The sequence below is a fragment of the Eleutherodactylus coqui genome, chromosome 1, assembly GCF_035609145.1.
Source record: "Eleutherodactylus coqui strain aEleCoq1 chromosome 1, aEleCoq1.hap1, whole genome shotgun sequence".
Taxonomy (NCBI): domain Eukaryota; kingdom Metazoa; phylum Chordata; class Amphibia; order Anura; family Eleutherodactylidae; genus Eleutherodactylus; species Eleutherodactylus coqui.
Window position 1 is genome coordinate 95606396 of NC_089837.1, and position 25653 is coordinate 95632048.

At 47.8% G+C, this 25653-nt stretch overlaps 1 protein-coding gene across 2 annotated transcripts in view; it reads left to right on the top strand.

Annotated features, from left to right (window-relative positions):
* Positions 1–5658: 5658 nt before the first annotated feature.
* Positions 5659–25653, top strand: part of PAK2 (p21 (RAC1) activated kinase 2) — a 62755-nt gene continuing 42760 nt past the window's right edge. The window contains exon 1 of one of the 2 annotated variants that reach the window (XM_066598134.1): positions 5659–5782. The gene's annotated coding sequence lies outside the window, so the exon portion shown is untranslated. Of the gene's footprint in view, positions 5783–21339; positions 21442–25653 lie in introns of those variants that run through there. The other variant, XM_066598135.1, reaches the window with a different exon arrangement.

Here is a 25653-nt window from a genome sequence, read left to right on the forward strand (position 1 = left end):
TGGTGCAAGGATTTAGCGCGTCTAAAATTCCTTTGTGTGAACGCTTCCATAGGAAACCATTGGTTCTTATAGAAAACGCCCTTTTTACGCGCCTTTAATGCGCTAAAACAGCACTCATATGCACGAGGCCTAAAACAGATGCAGGAAGCCACATACACACCTATAGAAGGGAAAGTGGCGCAGCAGATGCACTGCCTGACCTGTTGGCGTGACAGATGCGGAGTGTGGCAGTACTGCTCTTACCCTCCTCTCAAAGGGGGAATCAGACCGCTAATGCTTGCCGGAATTGCAATGTGCTAAATCTGGAGAGGAAAGAGGTGGACCCAGCTGCAAATACCGGAAGAAAAAGTGCTGCGTGGCTGCCGACGATCAATGGTAAACCATCATGTTACTGTGTATGATTGATAGTCTCTTTCAATAACCCCTTGGCGACATCCAGCATACATGTATGGAGGGCTCAGCAGACAAGCCTACTCCATATACAGCTAGTGTAAGCTGTCCTTGACACCTGGCTACATTAGCCTTGATATGAGGTCACTTTGATCGAGGCTGAAAGCCATTTAAAGGGGTTGTTCAACTTAGTCTTAAAAAACTACTACTCCAGGGAACAGCACAGCGGCTCCTGCAGCCCTCCCAGTATGTATTGACTGCAGAAGTCAGGTGACTGTGGCAGCCAATCTGAGGCCGCAGCATCACTGATCTCCTGGCATCATGGTGCCCAGCATGTGAGCGCTGATGCCAGGAGAATGGATGGTGGCCTCTGGCTGCAGCCATCCGCTGACTTCCTCTGTGAAGACAGGCAAGTATTGCTTCTTTTGTTATTTTATGGCATGGCCAGCTGTTTTTAATTTTTCTTTTCAAGTCAGGCACCCCCTTTAAATGCAACTGTTGATTCTGGCAAAGGCATTTAAATGTCCCTAACTGGCATTTAATTGTCCCGAATGGCACCTCTGCAGTGAGATTGCAAGGTGCCCTTCAGATGTTATGGCATCCTGTAGCCTTGTGAAAGAAGGCCTCAAGGGCTACAGTGAATTTCTGCCTATTAAGACGTTCCTGTGATACAATATACTGCGATACTGAAGTATTCCATTATACTGTATAAAAGATCAAACAACCCCAGGTTCAAGTCCCCTAAGGAGACTAAAAAAAAAGAGGAAAAATAATTGAAATAAGGTTTTTAAAAAACTTCATGTTTACCCCCTGCATTTTTCTATATTTATAATGAAAAAAAAATCAGAACCAAAAAAAAAACATATCTGGTATTGCCACTTCTTTAACCCCTTAGTGATTGCCCATACGCCCTTTGACAACAGTCACTTAGGCCTCCTTCCCACGAACGGATTTACGCCGCGTAAATTCGCGGCAAAAATCCACTGCGTTGCCCCCTGCTATTAGGTTCTATTGAACCTAATAGCTCAATGCTCACAATGCGGAATTCCACCACGGAATTCCGCACCGTGAAATCTCCCGTCCTCACCCGCGGCATGCTCTATTTGCCGCGGGTGTACGCGCTGACGGCTTCCATTGCAGTCAATGGAAGCCGTCCGTTCACGCTATCTCCCGCTGCAATCAGCGGAAGATAGCGTGAAAAAACGCTTCCCCGCCTACCGCCGCGCGTCATATGACGCGGCCGGCGCGTCACGTGACACGGCCGGCCACGTCATGTGACGCGGTGGGCGTGTCACATGACGCAACGGCGGTGGGCGGGGAAGCGTCTTCACGCTATCTTCCGCTGGTAAGTATGGGGTCTCTGGGGGGCGCCGTGACGGGCTTCACTGCGGAATATTACGCGGCGGAGCCCGTCACGCTCGTGTGAAGCCGGCCTTATGGGCTTTATTCTGATGTGGCGCCTTTTTACGGATAAACCTCTGCTACCCGCTGTGATCAGTATAATCGCGAGGTTCCAATGGGTTGCCATGGCACCAAGAGGCTTGAATATGGCAAGGTATTTAGTATAGCAGAAAAAAAAGTTTAAAAAAAGTTAGTGGATTATTTAACCCTTCAAGGACACAGACCTTTTTTTCCCCATTTTCGAATTTTCCTCCTCCCATTTAAAAAATTGTTACTCTTTTAGGCCTCGTTCAGACAATGGCTTTTTTGCGCTGCTCGAATGAGAGAATGTTAGGCAAGTAAAACAGCACACCTAACAAAGATAGGACATGTGAGTGCAGGTCGCATGTAGCTCCATGGTGCGCAAAAAAGATAGGACCTGTTCTAGCTTTGGTGCAAGCTGCGCAGGAGTTTCTATGGTAGCAGGAGTCGATGAAAACTCCTGTGCAGGAAAAGAAGATTTGTACCGACCGAGGGAATACCCTGCTGCTTACGGCAGGACATTTACAACCTGCTGCCCAGAAGCACATTCTAAATGTCCTGCTGTAAATTCCTGTTAGTCCCCTCGAGGATGAGAGAACTCCCTGAGGGATCCCTTAACCCCTTCCCGCTGCAGGGCGTAAGTTTACATCCTGGCAGCCTGGTACTTCCCGCAACAGGACGTAAACTTACGTCCTGGAGATAGTGCGGGATCACATATGATCGCGCGCTATCCCGCAGCGGGAGCCGGCTGTCAGTCATAGCTGGCGTCCCGCTGCAACAGCGGGGGGACATCGGAGATGCACCCCCGCTGTTAACCCCTTCCCTGCCGCGATCTAAGTAGATCGCGGCAGGGAAAGAGTTCACAGAGGGAGCGCGGCTCCCTCTGTGTCTCCGGCCGGAACTCGCGATGTCATCGCGAGAGCCCGGCCTGTCACCATGGCAACAGGACGCCAGACACCGGCGTCCTGTATTGCCTATGCCTATGATCGCTGTATAAGCGATAAGGCATGGCAGAGCAGTAGCTCTGCCATGCCTTATGACAGCGATCATAGGCACAGTGCTGCAAGTCCCTCAGAGGGACACAAATTATGTAAAAAAAAGAAAAGAAAAATGTAAAAAAAAGAAAAATGTAAAAAAAAAATGTAAAAAAAACCCTTTTTATGCTTTTTTTCAGATTAGCATAAAAAAAGGTAAAAAAAAAATTAAACCCCACATATTTGGTATTGTCGCGTCCGTAACGACGCGTACAATAAGTTGCATATGCTTTTGACTGTGCACGCAAAAAAAACGCTAAAAAAACGCTAAAACACTTCAGGCAAAATGCTAATTTTTAGCATTTTGCCTCACTAAAAACGCAATAAAAGTGATCAAAAAAGCCGTATGTACCCCAAAATGGTATCAGTAAAAACTACAGCTCGTCTCGCAAAAAATAAGCCGTCATAGAGCTCCATACATCGAAAAATAAAAGTTATAGGACTTTGAATGCAGCAATTTAGAATAGAAAAAAGATTTCCAAAAAAAGGGTTTTTATTGCAGAAAAGTGGGAAAACCTAAAAAAAATGTAAGAATTTTGGTATCGTTGTAACCGTACCGACCCACAGAAAAAATGGAATGTCTCATTTATGCTGCATGATTAACGCTGTACAAAAAAAAAATAAAAATCTATGGCAGAATTGATGCGTTTTCTCTCCCTGCTATCATAAAAAAAAAATAAGTTTTACAATATAATCTATGTACCCAAAAGTGGCACAGATAAAAACTACAGTTCGCCACGCAAAAAACAAGCCCTAAAACGGCTGCGTCGACGGAGAAATAAAAAAGTTATGACTTTTGATAAATGGAGAAGAAAATCCGCCAAAAATTGTTGCGTCCTTAAGCCCAAAATAAGCCATGTCATGAAGGGGTTAAGCAGTGGGTTCTGGGCAATTCCCAAGGGAATTCCCTACATCAGGGAGAAAGGGGGGGGGGGGCGTTTCAGGGCTTCTCTGAGAGCATGGGAGGAGGGGGCAGGGCTACAGGGATCCACCCTCTAGTAACGCCCCTCTAGCCACACCCTCTCTCGTTCCCATAGCCCGCTCTCTCTGCTATGTGTTAATGCCCCATAGCCCCGCTCTCTCTCTCCCTGCTATGTGTTAATCCTACATAGCCTCTCTCTCTCTCTCTCTCTCTGCTATGTGTTAATCCCCCATAGCCCCACTCTCTCTCCCTGCTATGGGGAAATCCTGAAGCCCTGCAGGGCTTTCTCTCTCTCTCTTCTTGTAGCAGCTACGCTTTTTAAAGCGCAGTTGCTCTAGTTAATGGGCACAGAAGCTTCATACGCAAAAGCTCGGGTCTTCTGCGCATGAAACATTGCCTATTCACACGATGTTTAGAGCAGTGTAGGTACGCTTTCTTTGCTTGTCTGAACGAGCCCTTATTTATAAATTGCTGTCGCTGTTTGAGGGCTTGTTTTTTGCGGGACGAGTTGTATTTTTCAATAGCACTCTTTAATGTACCATATAATGTACTGAAAAACTTTTTACAAATTCTAAGTTGAGTGCAATGAAGAGAAAACGAAATTCTGCCATCTTTGGGTTCGTCTTGTTTCTACAGCGCACAAACTGCAACAAAAATGACATGATAAGTTTATTAGATGGGTCAGTACGATTACTGCTATACTAAATATATTGGTTTTTTTTTTGCTGTAGTACTTTTATTTTTTTCAAAGATATTTAATTTTTTTATTCTTTTCTGCTGCCATCTTCTGACAGCCATAACTTTTTATTTTTCTGTAGACACGGTTTTGCGAGGGCTCATTGCTTGCGGGACGTCCTTTAGTTTCTATAGGTACAATTTTTGAATACAAACGACTTTTTGATCGCTTTTTATTATATTTCTTCTTGGAGACAGGGTGACAAAAAAAGTGCAATTCTTGCGTTATTTTTTTTTCTGACCACGTTTATCGTGCAGTAAACGAACAGACTTTTACGGATGCAGCGATACCAAATATGTATTTTTTGTTTTATTATTTAGGTTATAAATATGGCAAAATTTGGCAAAAAAAGTTTTTTAAACTTTTATCACCTTTCATTTTTTTAATAATTAGTAGAACTTTTTAAAACTAATTTTTATAAATTTTTTAGCCTCCAGAGGGGACAAGAACCTGCGATGCTTTGATTGCTCCTGTAGTATGATGTAATACCATAGTCATACTGAGCCCCAGAATAAAGTTAGCGGGTCATTTTGCTGCATTCTGTAAGCTGTAAAAGACCCCCTCTCATCGCCCCCAAAAAAGATACAATTGTGGTTTTTTTTTTTGCCATCTCACTTCACTTTTCATTATATTTTATGGAAAATTAAATAGCACCATCTAAAGATACAAACTATCCAGCAAAAAAACGAGCAACATTTTTCTAAAAATATTTTTGTAAAGTTATATTTTAAAAGTGAAAGAAAAAAAAATTAATGTCCTTGCCCTTTAAGGGTTAATACCTAGACAGCCTGTCAGTGTGGCCGTGCCATTAGACCACCCTGAAGCACCCCTACCACCACCACCGTACAGCCGGAGACAGGTTCTAGTCCTCCCTGCGGTCACACGGGACGAGCAGCAGGGGGCGCTCACTGAGGAAGCAGCAGACTGCCGCCGTGAGCATATATTTATATTCCACAACACTTCTGCTCGATTCAACCCAAACAACCAATCACTGTGAATCAGCCAACCCAAACAACCAATCACTGTGATTCAGCCCACCCAAACAACCAATCACTGTGAATCAGCCAACCCGAACAACCAATCAGGTTGTGAATGGAGCAGAAGTGCTGTGGAATATAGATATATGCCCTAGGGGAAGAGGAGGAGGTGTGGCAACCCGGAAGCGGAAAGGGTGAGGAGAAGGAGGGTCCGTGCAGCGAGAGAAGGGTCTGAGTTGAACGCAGGAGGGAGCCGGCACCGGCGGGGAGTTCAGGCCGCAGCGCTACAGTACAACGCCCGGTAATTACCGCCTTACTACTACAGTTCTCAGTGCCGCCTGCAGGGGGCGCGGGGTGGCGGGAGCGCACTGCCGGTTACCGGGGTGACGTAGGAGGAAGACACGTGTGATCTCACAGACTGCACTGATAGCAGGGTCATGTGACGCTTCTCCTTCCACAGAAGCCAATGGGAGTGTGTGTATATAGGCAGCACTGTATATACAGGACCGGTCCCGTGTGTTGCCCTTGGATACGGCGCTCTCCGGCCTGCATCTTTGTATTGTTGTTATCCCCGTCCCTGACCGCTGTGTGACAGCCAGGCTGCCTCAACAATGGCGCGGTGCTTACCGCCCCTCGCCGTGATGTTATTGGCCCCCAGCCGGGCAGATGTGCTTGTTTTGGGGGGTATTTTTGGACTTAGAAGTGGTGTTCGGTAGGAGATCGGCTCCCCGGCTGGTGCTGATCTATCCGTTCGCGGTTGTTGTCCAAGAAGTGACGGCGTTCGCTCGCGTTGAGGCTGTGTTTACGTCGGCGAGGGCGATATCATCCGAAAAAAGAAGTCTGATATTGCGGATGTTTGCCTTCTGTCTTTTTTTCCCCCAAGCCTACGTAATACATTTAGTGCTAAAAACATGCAATTTGCATCAATTTACTTGCGGTGAAAAAAAGAATTGCGAATGGCTCCAATAGTATATAAAACCCCACATCTCACGCGTTCACAAATCACATAGCGTGCGGGCGCGATCTGACTTGGCAATAACAGTCACAAGTTGGCGTCAGATGGGTCTATTAAACACAGTGGTGACAGATTATCCACAAGGCCCCCCCCCCCCCCAATGCTCCCGTAGGAAAGCGCGGGCGATTCGCGCCATGGAATCGCCCCAATAAAGGAAATGTTGCAATATCTTCAGAAGAACTCACTCTTAAGAGAAAAATCTGCCATGTAAATCAAACTCATTTGAAAATATTGGGTTAAGTCAATGCGCAAATTGTGTGAGAGTCTCACCGGCGCATTATTGTCCCCGTGTGACTCCCCTAGAGGAGTCCTCGTATAACTCGCCGTTCTGCACTTCTCTCACCTCCGGGTTTGAATTGCGGATTCTGCAACCAGCGAGGGCGATCCGCCGTAAAACGCTGGCATTGAAAGGCATATGTTATCGACTTTTCCTTCACACTCGCCAATACGAATTGCGTATGCCGTAAGCGGAAAAGGAAATCGCAACGTGCTGTATTTTACTGTTGAATCCACGCAGACGGCCTCCATGGATGTTTATGAAGGTGTCCGACCCGCGGCCCATAGGCGAGCCTCCGCGGTCATCCACAATACAGTAAGGGGCTGTAACCAGGGACACCGGCCGGTTCACAGCTGGCATCCAACCCGCTTGTGTGACCCTAAGGCTGCATTCACACAGGGCGGATTTGCCGCGGTTCTGCCGCAGCAGATCCGCCCGCGGCCGCTAAACTCGGGATTAGCCAGCCATGGGGACGAGATTTCTCAAAAACCTCATCCACACGGGACGGCTAATCCGCTGCGGTAAATCCGGCTGAAACCGCGGCTGCGGTCTCAAAAGATGCAGCATGTCTATTTTCTTTTTTTTAAATTTACTACGGGAGCGCCGGCCGCAACGGAAAAACATGCGGCCGGGTTGCTTCAAAGCCGCTGCGGCCAAACCGCTAGATTTCCGATGGGAATCCGCCCCGTGTGAACCCAGCCTAAAGTGGGCCGATTCGCAGTGGAATGTCCGTGGAATTTTCAAAATCTCATCCACTTTACTGCTACTGTAAATACCGCAGAATTTCCATGTGGCATTCCTGCCCGTCTGCGCGGTCACCCCCCGCCCCTCGGGATCACTTGTAATCAGGCACTACATTAACACTGCTGACACCGGAAGCCACTAATTAATCATGTTGTGATGATGCTGGGATTTATCAGGCCACCAGAGAGCAGTCGGTTGTTGAGGGTAATGCACTGGAAGCGGGAAAAATGGTCCGAGGTCAGGATCTGAGTGACTGCAACAGGGGCAAACTTGTGATAACTAGACGACTGCGTCAGAGCATCTCCGAAACAGCAAATCGTGTGGGGGGGTTCCTGGTATGCAGCCGTTAGTTCTTACCAAAAGTAGTCCCAGAAGGCCAATTAATGAACTGGCGACAGGTTGCGGGACCGGCTCAGTGATGTGCAGGGCAGTCGGGTCTGATCCCGCAGAAGGGATCCTCCAGCTCCAATTGCTGGCTTTTATAGGAAGGTGGCAGAACTCACAGGGCATCGCAGCTTGCTGTGTATGGGGCTGACTCCTCTCCGTCACAGAAAATACCTACAATGGACATCAGAACTAGACCGTAGAGAAATGGGAGGTGTGCCAGGTCCGTGAGTCAACCACCAGGATAAACCATGAGAAGAGCACAAGCTGGCAGATGTGGTGTGACGCTGCAGGCAATGTTCTCCTGGGAAGTCTTTGGTCCTGCATTCATGTACCACCTGCCTAAACATGGTACAGACAAAGTACTCCCTACATGACAGCCGTGTCCCTAATGTCAACAGCCTCCATGTGTCTTACCACCCGCAGGACCGCAACGGACCACAAGGTGATGACTTGTCCTCCAGATCTGACCTGATTGGTCATCTGTGGGATGTGCTGGACATGCGTCTGAACCATGGAGGCCACATCTCACAACGTAGGGCCATTGTACAGGGGTGATCGTTCCTGTGCTTCTACACAGGAATGATCATCCCTCGGTAAATGGAGCGGGCTGGGGATTGTTAGGGGCCGTAAATGTTGACAGATGGGTGACCGCCCAATTGCCTGATTATATGGGTTGATCATTGTTCATCATTTGTTGTTCAGCTGGGGGGTGCCTTTACACCGGGTTGTGGGAATCTGACGATTATTATTGGCCTGTGTAAAAGGCCCTCAAGCATTTTCACGCCATCTTTGGCGCTCTGTCCCTCCCTTCCGTCTCAGGTTTTCATCTATGCAGAAAGCTAGATGGGGACAGAGCCATGGTGTTTACCATGAGACGGGTCCCCCTCGGTCATGCCTGCAGTTGTTGCCGTTCGTGAATTATATAGACGTCCGTATTGAAGGCATGGAAGGATTTCTTGAGTCACGATTTGCAGTAACTAATATTGTGTCCTTGGGTTCTCCAAGCTACAGAAATGCAGACGACCGATGCCAATCAGCGGTGAAGGCATGACGACGGAGTACATAGACCTCTTCATTCCAGTCCAGGAGCTATAGGAGCCTGTAAACCTGCAGGGCCCCGTTTATCGTATGAACCCCATCTCTGTTCTGTCTCTGCAGCCGCGGCACCATTTGTTTTCCCGTTCTTTTAGTCATTCTTCAACAGCAGCCGTGTCCGCAGGGTGTAAAATCAACACCAGCGCTCCCCGATTATGTGACGACTCAGCAGATTACATTCTGCTAATGTATTGGACCCGACCTAGTCTGCAATGCAAAATTAGTCTGACGGGGGGGGGGGGGGGGGGGGGAGAGGGGTTAACTCTTTGTGTGTATTATGTAAAACACAATGGCAGGGAATTTATTGCAACACAGTTGTATCATTTTTTTTTGGGCTTACACTTCAACTTGTGTTGATTTAGAGAGTTTGAGGTGGTGGCACTCCTGCATCGGGGGTCCCATGCTCTGATCAGGAGCAGGAAACTGGAATCCCCACGGTCGAACAGCGCCATCGTATGACGGAACCGAACAGCGCTCACTGACTCAAATGGGATCCGTTTTGGTTTCTGCTTAGCTGTTCAGCATTTAACTGGACGGAAGTTCTGCATGCAGCGCTGCTTCTTCCTGAATCTGAGACGGGACCTCAGTGTAAATTCATGCAGTTTGCTGTGAAGATCAGATTAAATTTCTAGACATCTTGAATGGAGGCTCTTAGTACCCTGTTGTACCACCTCTAGCTTGGATACAAGATGTGATATGGGTGGTCATGGAGGCTCTAGTACGCTATTGTACCGCCTCTAGCTTGGATACAAGATGTGATACGGGCGGCATGGAGGCTCTAGTACCCTGTTGTACCGCCTCTAGCTTGGATACAAGATGTGATATGGGCAGGCATGGAGGCTCTAGTACGCTATTGTACCGCCTCTAGCTTGGATACAAGATGTGATACAGGCAGGCACGGAGGCTCTAGTACCCTGTTGTACTGCCTCTAGCTTGGATACAAGATGTGATACAGGCGAGCATGGAGGCTCTACTACCTTGTTATACCGCCTCTAGCTTGGATACAAGATGTGATATGGGCGGCATGGAGGCATACAGGTTCCTTATTAGATCCTTCCCCTAGCACTACTCACATCTATGACTAGCGTGCACCTAGCCTAAGGGCTCACGTCCACGGGCGGGTTTGAATTCTAGGATCTTGGGTGGGGGACCCATGTGGATGATCTGGAGTTCAAGCTGCCCATAGGCAATTCATGGGCACACCCAGCTTAATTTTGCGGGCCATAATTAAAGCATGCTGCGTTTTGCTGCGGGACCTGCGGAGACTGCTTCCATTGAAGTCAATAGAAGCCGTCCGATCTGCGGCACAGCAGGAACTATCACTCCGGGTGTGCTGCGAGTCCCACTGGAAAGCAGGAGATTTAAAAAATAAAAATCTCCACAGCGCACGTGCAGTGGGGGTGTGCCGGCCGGCACAGAGGAGACACCGGACGACCCGCACGCGTCCAGAATGTCCTCATGCTGCGGGCAGGGTGGGATCCGTCGGTGGGGCTCCCGCCCACAGAACCTGACCTGCCCCCGTTGACATGAGGCCTAAAAGAGACTTCCATTAAAAGACTTGATATAAAACCTGTTTATATGATGTGATCTCAGAAAGGCCTCTTCATCTGAATTGTGACCCGTGTATGATCATTCTCTATTGAGGAAAAACGGGTTTTACGGAAATCTCCAAACGCCTTTTTTTTTTTTTTTAAATTAGGCCGGCTGCAGATGGCTGGGTCGGATCCCGCTGCGAGAATTCTTCAGTCTTTGCTATGCGCCAGCTGACGCCCAGCCGCCACATGCGCGGAGCCTGCCTGTCACCACTAACGTTTCTGTGCGGACCTCTGTGAGACCCGCACAGAAATAGAGCTTGCCGCGATTTGTTTTCCCTGTGTGTTTTCACGCGGACAAATCGCGGCTGTGTGCATAAGATTGCGTTTTCTAATGCAATCCTATGCGGGCACGGACGGAAATTCAGCGGGAAAGCCTGCCACAGAATTTCCACCTGTGTGCAGGGGGCCTTAAGTAGAGTATTTTTTTTCTGAGACTGTATTTTTGATACTAATTGGCTACAAGTTTTATTTATTTATTTATTTATTTATTTTCCTTTTGCGTTTTTTCTGAAGAGCAATTAGTACAGAATGTGCTCCTGTCCACTTGCGTTTTTTTTTTCGGTCCGTTGCAATTTTTAACATAGGAACTGTCAGTTGCATATGTGTCCTTATTTTTCTCTTAATGCACCCATGAATGTCAATGGAAATTAACGGAAAAGGCGCGAAAAAGCCGCGGAAAATGCGCCAAAAACGCGCAGAAAACGCTGCATTTTTCACGCACGAAAATCGCAAACGCCAGTGGGTAGGCACCCTAAGGGCGGCTTCACACAGACATATTTGCGCCCAAATTTTATTAAGCCGCCCTAAAACGGTGCAAAAATGTTTTTCTTTAGTCTTGTTGACCCTTGTAGAAAAGAGTAGTCTTCAGTAAAAGGAATCCGAAGTCCACAGATGATTCCTACAGCGATGTCATCTGGCGATGTGCAGCCGCTCTTCTCAGGTCTTCTGTTAGTGATTTTCTTTTGTCCTCTACACCAGGGGTCCCCAACTCCAGTCCTCGGGGACCACCAACAGGTCAGGTTTTCAGGATCTCCTATGGTAAGAACCCCTGTGGCAATGTCTGAGGCACTGACAATAATTACATCACCTGTGCAACACTGAGGAAATCCTGAAAACATGACCTGTTGGGGGTCCCTGAGGACTGGAGTTGGGGAACACTGGTCTACACAACCCATCTATGTTCTGATCTTCAGGCTTCAGTGGATTGTTTATCCTTTTTTCTTTCTTTTAATTCCTTGTAATATGCATTCAAAATAAGACATGTTTCAGTCACAGAGGCCTACAGGATGCACCGACTAATCAGTATTCCATATAACTCACCTGGAACTGATCACTGAGGAGACGGCCTACAGGATACAGCATGGTGGACAGAAGTTCAGGAACTTAGCAGGTTGCAGCATTTCCAGCTTCCTTCCAAGTCCTGCCTCTCCCCCAGTCGTCCTGCTCTGTTGGCACATCATGTAGCATGGCAGCACTCTCCCTATACACAATCTACACTCCGTCAAAGAAATTGCGCCGCTAGAAGAAGTTGTCGTTTTGCTGCAGAACCCGGCATGCAGTTCCATCTCAGGCAGATATGCAAATGATTAGAGTTGTGGTTAGATGAACGGTCTTGTCATCTGAGGACCTATAAAAAGGCTCCTTGCGTGTAGTGACCTCTTTCCCGCTTGCGTAGAGCTTGTTGGCCATTAGACGCCTCGCCGACGTAATCAAAGAGATGTCGCCCCATTATCAGGGTCTGAGAGGTGCCCATTATTGGCATGCGATAAGCTGGATGGTTGTATGGACGAATTGCCACCACATGGGCTGTTCTAACTAGACTGTTAGGAGCTGTTGGGACCAGTGGATGCATGAGGGCACAGAAGGCGACTAGGCTCAGGACCCCCGACAGACCACCAGTAGAGAAGAGCGTCTGATCATCCAACCAGCTCCAACTGTTTTGTTGTCCGCCATCCAGAGACAGGGGGCACCATTGTTACACTCCTGTGTCTCTTAGAACCATTTCCAGGCACTTGCATGAAGGACATTTGGTCTGACGGTGCCCATTACATGCTCTGCCTTTGACACCCTCCCACCATCGCCTCCATTTATGTTGTGACTAATAAAACAAAATCCAGGTTTATTTGGGCACTAATAATGACTGTTCGTGTCTGGAGACCTGGGGGTGAGTGCTTTAATCCTGCCTTTACTGGTGTGATGGTCTGGGGGGGACATCATATGACAGTCGGTCACCCCTAGTAGTGGTATGAGGGACAATGACAGCTCAGCGATATGTCCCGGACATCCTGCAGCCACATGTGTTCCTCTCATGGCGGCTTCCAGCAGGATAATGCTCGGCCGTGCACACACAAGGGGGTCACAGATTTATCACCAATAGACCATTTATGGGACCATCTGGGACGCCCACCCATATCACGTCTTGTGTCCTAGCTAGAGTTGGTACAACAGGGTATTAGAGCCTCTATAACGCCGATCCCTCCGCCTTCTACAGCGCATCTGAATGCAGTCCTCAGGTTTGGATTTCGTGAGACTGCCCCATTGTGGGGACTTGCTCATCACAACTTGCCTATATTTACTTACATTAGGTTACGATGTACGTGTCCTAAGAAACCAAGCCTGTTTGAAAAATTAGCTGTTCATTAAGTCACATTTTTTTTTCTACATTGTCACATTCCTAGAGCCAGAACTTTAAACATTTTTTTTTTCTTCTTTCTTTTTTTTAACAATTTGCTTTTGTGTCGTTGCATTCCATGAGCCATAACATAATTCCATAAGAGCTTGTTCTGCGGAACGAGCTCTATTCTTCACTAATCCCGTTTTTGGAAATGTAACATTTTTGATAACTTTTAAAAAAAAAAAATTTTTTTTTAATTTTATTTATAGGCAAGTTTAACAATTTGCAATTCTGGCATGATTACGTCAATACTAGATTTTTTATTATTTTTTTTTTTTTACACGCATGCTGCTAGGAGACATGTAAAGGAACTTAAAAAAAAGTCTCATACCCATAGTAATTGCATATGAAACACATCCATAAAGGACAATAGGTCTCCTACCTGGAAAAATAGAACATAGACCTTCTGCACACGGGTGTAAATTCTGGGGGATTTCTGAATTTTCGCCCATGCACGCTGCTATAGGATTGCATTAGATAAATAAATCTTATGCAGACAGCCGCAATTTGACCGCATGAAAACAAATCACGGCATGTCCTATTTCTGTGCGGGTCTCGCAGAGGCCCGCACAGAATTACACTAGTGACGCATCGGCTCAGCTCTGCGCATGCGCCGGCTGGGCAGCAGCCAGCACATAGAGCGGTGAGACACTGGGAGGAGGTGAGCCGCAGGGGTGACTGCAGGGACACGGCTTGCATCCCGCTGTGAGAATTCTCCCAGCAGGATCCGACCCGGCCGTCTGTAGGAGGCCTACTGTTTGTGTTTAACGTGTAACCATACACATTAAACACAAGTGTGAGTGGGACAATGAGAAGCCATGTACTTTCGTTGATGCCACGAGCGTAATTCGCAACAACAATCCATTCGTGTAACCGGCCTTTGAGAAGGCTCTGCAAGTACTTGAATGTGTTCAGGCCACCGTCTACTCTGTACACACAAGGCTAGGGCTACTAGTAGCCAGTCTTGCTACAAAAACACCACTGTCCCTAGGAATGCATTGAGTAGCTTGAAAAACACCAAATTACTGCACTTGACAGAGTTGACTTTTTTTTTTTTTTTTTTCTTTAATCGTAACTTGCTGGGATTTTTCATAAAGTAGTAGCAACTTTTCTCCTTCGTAGAGTATAATGGAATTGCTTGGAAATCTCTCGGAAACGGCTCGGGAAGGTTTTAATTACTCTATAGGAAAAAGTCTTGCTACAAAAAAAGTCTAGCTGTCGCCTAAGGCTATGTTTAAAGGACATGTGTACCTTCTTTAAACACTCCACCCGTGCCTGTAGCCGGGGATCTCGCTGGGCTCGTCTTTGTGCAGCTCTTTGACTCTATTGGCGCTGGCTTGTTTCTGCATGTCTGGCACATTCTGCAGCACATTCCACCTGCTCTTACAATCTCCTTGCCTGCAGGCTCAGTCGTATTTGGAGAAGACTGAACTGTTTTTGCAGACGCACAAGGGCGAAATGAGTTTTATTCCCTACCACGTTCTCATTCTGCTGCTAGATGCATCAGATCACAGTGGGGAACACGCAGGTTTATCACACTGGCAGTTACCTTGTACACACAATGTACCGCATTCTCAGTATTGCAGATATTACTGTGATGAGGGCAGAGATAGAAACAGAGGATTGACGGCAGAAAATGACCAGTTGGCTCATCTACTCTGCCCTTACGTTCTTTCCTCTCTTACGATACATATATGCTTATCCCAGGCAGCTTGCATTCATTTACTGGGGGGTTTTACAACCACATTATCTGCTGGAAGTATGTTGCAAGCATCTACTACTCTCAGGCCGGCCTCACAAGAAGGTTAGTGCCTCCCATGGACACACAGCAAGTACGCAATGACATTTGTATTTGCTGCATGCCGCCAATCCCCATACACTACCTTGGTGTGAGTGGGCCAATACAAGTCAATGGGCTATTGGCATTACATGTTGTGCGCAATGACAATACGCCCGTGTGAGACCGGTCTCGGTTAAGTATTTTCTGACCTCTGATTTCTTGCTAGTGATCCCTGCTGTTTGCAAAGCGGAATGAAAACCTTGACCTGTCTGCTCTGCTGGATTACTAATGCAAATGGAATGCTAATGTAGTCCGGCGACTACTGAAGCTGGTGATACTTCACCCGTCTTGGGCAGATCTTCTCGTAGTGTGCGGGATGTTGTGTTTTCTTTGAGCTTTAAAGAATTTTCTGAGATCGGAGTAAAGGTTGTCATTCCTGTTTGAGCACAAACAGAGGATCAGCACAACCGCATGAGCCCTTGGAAGCGGTACAGGGTACTGCGCCGCGGGGAACAAAGGGCTCGCTGATGTACCTGAGGGACAACTTCTGGGGTTGTTTACTCCTGTTCTTGGGTTGTCTCCTATTGCAGATCAGCCCCCATGATGTGAATGAGACCCTTTATATGATAAAGCAGACCCTTTTAAAGTGGTGGGTCAAGTCTAAAAGTTAGGCTGGAGCACCACTAATTACAAAGTAAGGGCATAGCCTATCAGGCCCCAACTGATCTCAAAAATTGAAGAAGCTTCAGCTGACGCCAACCCAGACTTTTTTTCCTACTCTTTGGTGCCTTAGCCATGCACTGTGCAGAGGAAATGCAGCAGAGTTACAACCAAGGGCATGGGACCAGTTGCAGATTCCCCGCACAACCAAGTGATCAGGGCGCCGCTGTGCAGGGACCGGCTGTCAAATATGGCATTTACTATTCCGGACGGATCCTCCTCTTCCTGTGACGAAGTGTACGAGGCCAGCATTCTGATTCCTGCACGGCAATGTATGTTACACGTCATTAGTGACGTAGTGTTCACTGCCTAGCAGGGACTGCCGATTCCTATGTCGGGCTACTGCCGCAACTGCGTAGGCGCGCTGTCCCGCCTCGAGTGTTCATATATAGATATATAGAGATGAGCAAGCATACTCGTCCCAGTTTGATGCTCGTTCAAGTATTAGCATACTCGACGGTGCTCGTTACTCAAGCGAGTACCACGCCGTGTTCGACCCCCCCCCCCCCCCCCCCCCCCCTCCTCCCTGCATTACCACTTCCTGCTGTGCCGTGCCAGCGTATGCACGTCCACAGCAGTATGTGGTAGAGGGAGAAAAGCAAGCTCGACACCCGCTGCAGGCACAGCTTGTGTTGATTTCAATGCGAGCTGCACTTGCAGTTACAAACTCCAGCCACTACACAGAGGTCGGCGCAGAGAATTCCACTCCGACCCCTTTGTAATTGCAGCACTGTCCGCGGGCACAATCAGCTCATCTGTCAGACCCCAGCCAAACTACTATTGATGACCTATCCTCAGGGCAGGTCATCAATAGTATTCTCCCTGGACCTATCCTCTTTCTGCTTGTACTGTTTAGTCGCGGTTTAACATGCACCTATACATTTATATTGGGAAGTGCTGACTTTTTCCTCTTTCTTTTGTGCGGACTGTCCCCGGAGTGCTGACAATACCAGGCAGTGCAGGAACGCTCCCTATTGACAAGGGGAATGGGAACGCCTAATTTTCAATATAGCCAGAAAGAATAACAGAGGACCGGCACAATGGAGTTTTTGTGTTTAAAAGAAAAAAACAAAAACCCTGCATGCTGCAGTAGTGCAGTGATCTCTACCCAAAATGTGCCCTATAAGCCTGGCTTCCTCGTCTTCTGCACCATCGTCCGGCTGATAACTCTTGGCATTCATGTAAGTTGGGTAAGAAAGTGAATCTCCATATGCAGTTCCCTCTGCTCCCCTAATTGAGGTCTGGTGTGTTCCTGCTGTGCGATCCTCTGGATATAACGTGTGATGATTTGCTTAGCGGATATTCCAGACTATTTATTTTTTAGTAGTTGATGGATGGGGGTTCGCACCAAAGGAGCCCCTTTTCATGAGCTGATCATCTAGCCCCGCTGTGTAGTATAGTGGGCTGGACACTATCTGGCCATTGTATGACTTGTATCTTGCATTTTCACCAGTTTTTCCCTTTTGTGGGTTATGTCTGATTTTCAGTTCTCTCTGAGCTGCTAGGAGTAGGGTGCTGCTGCTCAGTCTTTTATATACTGCACATGGGGGGACAATAGCAGATTCTGCTCCCTAACTCTCCACAGCACACAGAGGTTCAAAGTCAGCGTGGATTAGAAACGTGCTGAGTAGCATAGATGTGATTTCAGTAGCTGCAAACCACTTGCCTGATGCAGTGTCTGTGTGAGGCTGCTCTCGCCCTCCCCACTTCTATGGGCAGCATGAGTCATCACACACACACCTTGTTATGTTTTGTTCTCTGTTACTAGAGATGGACTTGGCATGACAACAGGAAGTTGGCATAATAGAAGGAAGGGAGACCCATAGTGGCCAGCACGAAAATTGTCATTTTAGGTTAATAAAGTGATCTGCATTTTTGTTATTTGTCACCTTGGGTATCACATAAGCCGAGCTTTTCTCAAAGTGCGGTGGGCGTTTAAAGAGTAACTGCACTTTTAAGAAACTTCTGACACGTCAAAAGTTTTGATCAACGGTGGTGGTCTGGGTGCTGAGACCCCCGACTGCTAAGTGAAATGAAGGAGCAGAAGCGCTCAAGCAATGTCATTGTTCCTTGTTGGTAGCTGAAGATGGATAGACTAGACTTCTACGCATCTGTCTTCTGATGCCGAGAAGAGCCAACAAGGAACAACGGCAGCCCAAGAGGTACATGGCTTCACTTCCGTGACCAGCAGGGGCGACGGCACCAAGACCACCACTGGTCAAAACTTGTGACCTGTCAAGTTCTTTTTCCTTTTATGTTGCAGTTACTGTTATAAACATACACGATATAGTCTTTATATTGGGTAGAGCTGAGTGAAGTGCTGTCCTGGTCGTCAAACACCTACAGATACATGATGGAAAATGTGTACAAGGCTTTATTCAATGTAAAGCTTTATTTAAACGTCGTGCACCATGTATACTTCTAAAGGATTTCCTGCAATGCGAAGGGCGTAATCCACGTATAAGACATAATTTGGTGTGCCATATTTGAATTCTCCCTTCTATGAGTGGGGAGGGCATTTGCCTTTAAGGGGGTTCTCCCAAACTACACTGTTGCTGAACCATCCTGAGAAATGGCTCAGCAATAGTTGATTGGCAGGAGTCTGCTTGCAATCCCCGCCGGTCAGCTGATTGAAGTGACAGCCGCACTGTCACTTCAGTCCATACCAGGGACAGTGCCGTACATTGTATAGTGGCTGTGCCTGGTATTGCAACTCGCTCGCATTCTCTTTGAATGGGACTGAGCTGCTGTCAGGCAATATCATGCCACTGACCTGAGATGAGGCCGCAGCTCTCACCCTAGTGTCGTGGACTTTTCAATCAGCTGATCGGTGATAGTTTAGTCCCAGAAAACCCCTTTTAATTTAGCTCTGAAAGCCCGTATACATGATCAGCCGGTGATATGGATATACCACTTCCTTCAATGATTGCCAGATGCTTCTGAAACAGATCTTGCAGCGAGCACCTTCAGTTTATAACTGGGCCGAATTGATAAGACAATTCCTATAAAAGTTAATTTTGTTGAGCAGGACTGATATATCATGTAATATACTCTGTGAAGGCGCTGCCTGTAGCCGTGTATCACACCCCGCACATACCAGAGGCGGGCAGTGCCAGGCACATGTGAGCCTCTACAGCCGGCGGGGAGTCATTTATTACATTCTCCTATCCGTTACTGTTATGAACTGAGTGATGACTATTGTGACGCCCGTTCAGAAGTGCCGTATACAGGGATGCCCTGGTATAGCTGTCGTATCCCATCTGCGCACGTTACCTGGCTGCTGGCGAGCGCACAAGCTGCTTTCATCACGCTGTAATCTGACTACCTGTAACAGGGCGGGGCGCTTGGAATTTGGCCTTTTACACAATCCCAGTGTTTGTTCCTACAGACGGCGATTATACCAGCGACTCCGAGAGATGGGAAACGCTGAGACACATTTATCTATTACATTACTTGATACGGCCGCCATTGCAGCACTAGTTTATATTTAGCAGAAGGCCGAGATGGACAAGTTGTCGGAAGCGGCCGTTCATCAACCTGCGCGAATGGGAGCGCTTCATCCATATTTTACATGCATTGTTGCTAAAGGGTTGGCGCCAGTGACTGCCAGGATAAGTGATTGGCACAATCTTTATGCAGAACTTTAGAGCATTCAGTGCATCGTCAGGCCGGGTTCACACAGCGCACGTTTACCGCGTATTACATATGCAGGCTCTCAAATACATTGCCTTATGCTGTTTTGTTCACATTTGCGTGCATACATTGCGTAATACGCAAGCGCATGTTCTATTTTGCTGGGTATTACACACGAGAGCCCATTATTCTCTATGGGCGGCGTATATACGTACCCTTGCGAAGCAACAGTGCTGGAAATTTTAGGCTGGGGTCACACAGGGCGGATTTGCCGCGGTTTTGCCGCGGATTGCCGTTGCATATCCGCACTGCGGCAAAACCGCTGCGTTTGCAGTGCAATGCAGCACAAATGAGATTTGCCAAAAAGCTGTTCTCACAGGACGGATTTTTTCCGCAGAGCCGCAGTGCGAAAATGCAACTGCGTCGCGGTTTTAAAAGATGCAGCATGTTCATTCTTTGGTCGTTTCCGCAGCGCTTTTTTGTCCATAGACCTCTAAGGACGCAGCCAAAACCGCACCAAATACGCGACAAAAGTAAAAAAGTGCTGCGGAAAAAAACGCTTGCGGATTTTTCCGCACGAAAATCTGCAGCAAAATCCGCAAGCCCAAATTAACCTTTGAAGCGGTTTTGCCGCAGAAGCAGTTCTTCTGCGTCAAAACCGCAACGGAAAACCCGCAGCAAAACCGCAACAAATCCGCCTTGTGTGACCCTAGCCTTAAACATAGAACAAAACGGAAGACTGTGCATGATGGCGTGCGTGAGATACTGTCATGTGTAGTGCAATATCTCTGCCATTCGCGGCGATAGCCCGGCTCCATAGCGGTAAAACCCTGCGTGTCATCCACATGAATCCTATGGAAAACACATCTTAGCGTACACTAGGTTGCCGTACGGCGGCATACGTGCGGCACTGCTGTAATACAGACCTGCGGGGTCTCTGCGTAGGACCTGGGATAACTGGCTGATGGGTGGCAGTCTGGCCCTGGAGCACCTCGCCCAACGGGTATCTCAAGCATCCCCAATGACTGGAGCATTCATTTCAGTGGGGCTGCTAGTGATGGCCAAATGCTTATACACTCATCCCTGGCAGATCCATGGAAATGAATAAGAGCAGCAGCGTACGTGCTTAACCACTACTTCATTCATTTCGGGCCCCCCATTCTTGTGTCAGTGGGCAGACCCTACCAGTCAGCTAGCTATTCCCTCTACTGTGTTTAAGGGGTAACTTTTTTTTCTATTTTGTGGGAACAACCTGACCTAAGTATTAGCCACGTAAAACTTCAGCCAGGTTCATACGTTTTGTTTGCGTTGCAGCCCAGATCGCACTGACGTGGTTTTCAGGTTTTGCAGCCAAGTGATACTTTACGGTAATGCTGAGAATACATTCCCCTCCTGTACTTCCTTCTATGCTGAAAGTGTAAATCTACCAACAAATGAGGAAGAAGAAAATGAAAAAAGTAAGTTTGTCCTGCAGGTTCCTGCACGACCGGGTCTAACACAACTCATGAGCGTGTGCAAATAGGAGGCGCACTAATCCACAGCAACAACAGAAGCTCTCCAACTTCTGTCTGCTCAGCCCGACGGCTGGATAGCATAATGGACACGAGTGCAAGCTCTGCAGTTCTCTGCCCTCGTGGCATCGGGCAGCCAAGTGTCGTTTGTAACTTTAGTGTATTTGTAATCCCTGGTATGTGCTAACGGTCTGCCATGGGAACAGGAGCTGCTATGTAATAGTCTTGCAGTTGGTCATTAACGAGTGGAGCGGTTCCTGATTGGGGTGACGTAGGAGGAGCCTCGTCATCTGGAAGTCTAATTATGTGTTTTACAGGGAGCGTTAGTGGTTCTCCAGTAGGAAATCCTGCACGGAACTTCCTCTTCTACACATTCTTAGTCTGTGGAGGCCGGTATCCTTTTTCCTGTTGTACTTCTGTGTAATGACTTCACTGGTACACAGATGAAGAACGCTGTTTGTACACCCGCACTGGGAAACTGCGGCTCTATCCTCGTATCCGAAACTTGTACTAAAGAGTGATGCTTCAGGTAGGACGCCGCAAAGAAGGCTGCTATGTGCCAGCCTGCCAGGGCAAAGATGTGGCTGCTTGGCTTTAGCAGAAATGATGGGGGTAGTAGTATGTTGGGACATGGAAGTTTAATCACTACAGATGGTGGGGTAGTCTGATATACTTCAATATAGGAAATGATTGCTCTCACGGGAGCGGTGTGATACAGCGAACCGCGTATGGGTGCACACAGCAGAAGACTGAGTGCCCACAATCCCCCCACGCTATCTTGGCGTGCATAATATGCGCCCAGATGGTGCATGCCGCTATCTTTTATTTATCTTTTTTATTTTCTCCCGCAGTATGATGTAATGTAAGAATTGTACCGCCTATTACGTACGCAAAACGTGCAGTAAAATGCGCTCTGTGAGAGCCCTTATAATACAGTACACGGCTGAGCGAATCAGGATGTAGAAATGTCACAGCTTGTCTTTTGCTTGCTACGAGGATACTTTGTTTATGTAAGGATGTGTTTAAAGATGGTTTTCTGAGGTTTTTTTTTTACTTGACACTGGTAGGTGACGTTATAAAATAATTGCTCACCTTGTAGCTGTCCCGCCGCCGCAGCGTCATTGCTCCGGACATGAAGCTGTGCGGGTCCAGTGATTGGCTGCATCGGTCATGTGAAGGACAAACGTGATGTCATCACTGCAGGAACTTCGAGAACTGAGAGCCAGAGACTGAAGGGACCGTAGAGGGTCCGGTAGTAAAGGGGTTTTCCTAAAAATACACAAATGGTAGAGCATGATTAAAAATAGAAAAACAAAGTCCACCTGGCTACTCTGCCCCCTGCCGATACTGCAAACTACAGTAGAGATGTGTTTATACACACATGTGACCGCAGGCCTCGGCGGTCTTGAGCAGTATATGGAACTGATTGTGAGATGGTGATTGGTTGCAGCCGCAGCCAGTGGAAACAAAGGGGGACATTCATATAGCTTTTTACAGTTAGGTTGCAGAATATTGTGCAAGGCTTGCTTGCACAATAATTTAGTGCTTTTGGGGGGAGGGGGGGGGGCATTGGCCAGCAGGAGAATGGAGCGCTATGACTTATTTTTAAGTGCGCCTGTACATTTGTTAGCGGCGGTGCCCGGTATTACGGCTCCATCCTGTTCACTTGGATGGGACCAAGCTCCAGAATGACCGTGTGAGGAGGCTGCAGTACTGGGGTCCCTTCAAACATGTGATTGGCAGCGGTGTTGTGTGTCTGCCCCCCATAAATCTGATATTGATTATCTATCCTAAGAAGATGTCAGCAGCATCTGAGTGATGGAAAACCCTTTAATGTAGTGATATACTATGGATTTTTTAAAATTTGAAGCCCTTATATTTCTACCAACTTTGACTCCCAAAACTTACAAAGTCCTGCCAGAATACTGCTGTGTGAAAGGGACCCTATTGAGAAGTCCTAAAAAATGTCTGAAATGCTCGGTGCCGTATCCTGTGGCCTTTTATTAAGGGGCAGGTATCTGTGAAGTGAGACTCCCGCAGTCCGCCCGCTGGCCGGCGTGGGGCTAGTCTCACAATCCGATGTGGAGTCCCTGCAGACCTGTAATGCCGCGGCCGCTGACTATGGCTGCTCTGCTGGAGGTGATGTGGAAGTTGTGTTGAGACATGAAGCTGTCGTCATTGCAGGATTTCCTGCGCACATCTGAGCCCGGAGCTGCGATGTAGAAGCAGTTTGCAGGCCGCTCTGTTTCCACGTGTTCCTCGCTATACGGATGTGTCCAGCTGCTCAGCATGGAGCCACTAGGAAGGATGTGAAGCCTTGTTCCAGTTTTTAGGAAAGGAACGTCCATTCATAATTTATTTAAAGAGCCGAAGAAGCTCTGCAAGCGAAAGGGAATCTAGAAACAGCAATTATCCAATGTTGGTGAAAATATCCCATCCATGTGCATACGGAAAGCGCGCGGACTGCATACGGAAAGCGCGCGGACTGCATACGGAAAGCGCGCGGACTGCATACGGAAAGCGCGCGGACTGCATACGGAAAGCGCGCGGACTCAGTGACAAATAAAAATGGCCGATTTCCCTATTCATGATATCCCTTGTGCTGCATTTCTCACAGATCATTGCCAAGCAATGGTAGAAAATACTGGGCCTCCTGGTATTCTTTAGAAAGAAGACACAAGTGAAAAAAAGGGTGCACGTAATGCATATAGAGACAAAATGGACATCTGTGAACGGAGGCTGGCGGGGGCGAAAGATCTCCACAGCGCACTGCCTCCAGTGCGCAATTGTATAAAAGCGTGTGACTGATCGCTGCGACGACTGTTGGGCGATTAAGCGATCGCTAGTTGTGCTGTAAAAGGGCCGTAAGCCAGAGCAACATCTTGGCGTCTGGGCAGATAGATGTGCCATGAACCTTGACTGATGTACACGTAGGAGTCAGTTGCCATCTGATTTTTTTTGACTCTCTGACTCTCCACCGACCAAGGAACAGTGCAACTCTTTTATTTTACGTTCTTCCCGTCAACATAGATGGATCCCGTTAATAACTGTGGGATCGGTCATCTGATCTAGCGCCCTCTTGTGGCTTGTATGTTGCTGCGGACTTCATCTACTATAGTGAGGGAAGTGACATTGCGCAGTAGTCGCCAGGCACTTTTGTTCCAGCTCACTGAAACAAAGCGAGTAGCGAGTAACTTCTCATTCCGTGTAAGACCAGGGTCACACCGGCAGATTTGTATTGCGAATTCCACGATCACCGTCCGATTCTGCGGAAAAATGTGGGCATTGAAAGGCATGCATTTTCGCTTTTCTTTTACACTCGCAGATATGAATTACGTATTCCGCGAGCGCAAGAAAAATCGCTGCATGCTGTCTTGCTGCGGAATCTGCCCGGAAATGCAGACCTAACAAAACTGTACGGCAGGTGACCGACTGTGAGCCTCCATGGTCCTCCGCAGTACAGGTAATGGAGGTGTGCAGGGTCACTAGCTAGGCTCATAGCCGGAATCCGCTTCAGGCCTCCCAACCTAAACGGGAGAGTTGTTCGGTCATTAAACAACGGCCTGTTCGCAGTAAATGAGGTAGGTGGCTGGGAGATCTCCGGCGCGCTCCACCTCCATATACCAAATGACTATCGCTCCTGTGTAGGGAATGATGTGTCATTAGGACGGCTGTCGGGCACTGATGCGCCTGGCAGTCGTCCTCTGTAAAGGTACCTTTTGGGTGGCCACGGCTATACTGGGGGTCATGGAGTTAGTGGATTATTGCAGCATTCTGTGTATTCAACAGAATCATAATAACGAAGACTGGTATGGACACTTAATTCTGCACCATTCAGAGCTGCCTTCCTACCTGCTGCTTCACTGCCTGCAGGTCCTTTCCCCTTGGGACTAGTCAGTCCTTATGCACATGATCTGCTAGATAGGACACCTATAGGAATGAATGGGGCTGGGAGTCCGTGTCCGGCGCACCAGAGGACTTGCATATATTTGCTTTCTGGTGTCATCTCCTTTTTACTGAACAGTACGGCGTCAGTCCTCGCAGGATCCCGGCTGTCCGTATGGCTGCCGCCTCTTCTGTATACATGAGCTCCACCAGAGAACAATGACTGCTTTTCTCAGAGGATAACAGAATTGGCAACAACATAATTGGAAAGTGTTCTGTCCAAAAGACAGACGAGGCGGGCACTACACCTAACACCACAATAACGTCAGGCGGGCAGAGTATACACCAGCGCGGCTCTCGGATCCCGGTGCGCGAGGGCTCAGGGTTGATATATGAAGTAAATGAGCAGTAATCGTAAATGGTCAATGGCTTATTTTATTTTAGGGCTCCTTCACGCAATACACTGTACTAACCTGCCATAGGCTCCCATGCTGCCAATCTCACACACACTGCGCAAAATACACGTGTAATAAAGATCGCAGCATGTTCTAGGCGCGTTTATACACACGCTTACCCACCAAGAGAGTGCATGGCAATCGGTGGCCGCACTAAGTACAAAATGTCATTGCATACTCTGTGTGCCATGTGACTGTCACATGCAGGTGGCACGCAGCGAATTATGCTTGTGTGCAGCTTACTCACTTTTATACAGATTAGCCCACTGAGGAATCATGTTACATGCTGATCATAGAGAGGAGGATGGAGCAGCTACAGAGCGAGAGAAGCAGAGACGCTGCTGCAGAAAGTGTCTTATCCCCATTTCTGGATTGACATCTACACTGCTCAGTCCTGCTGT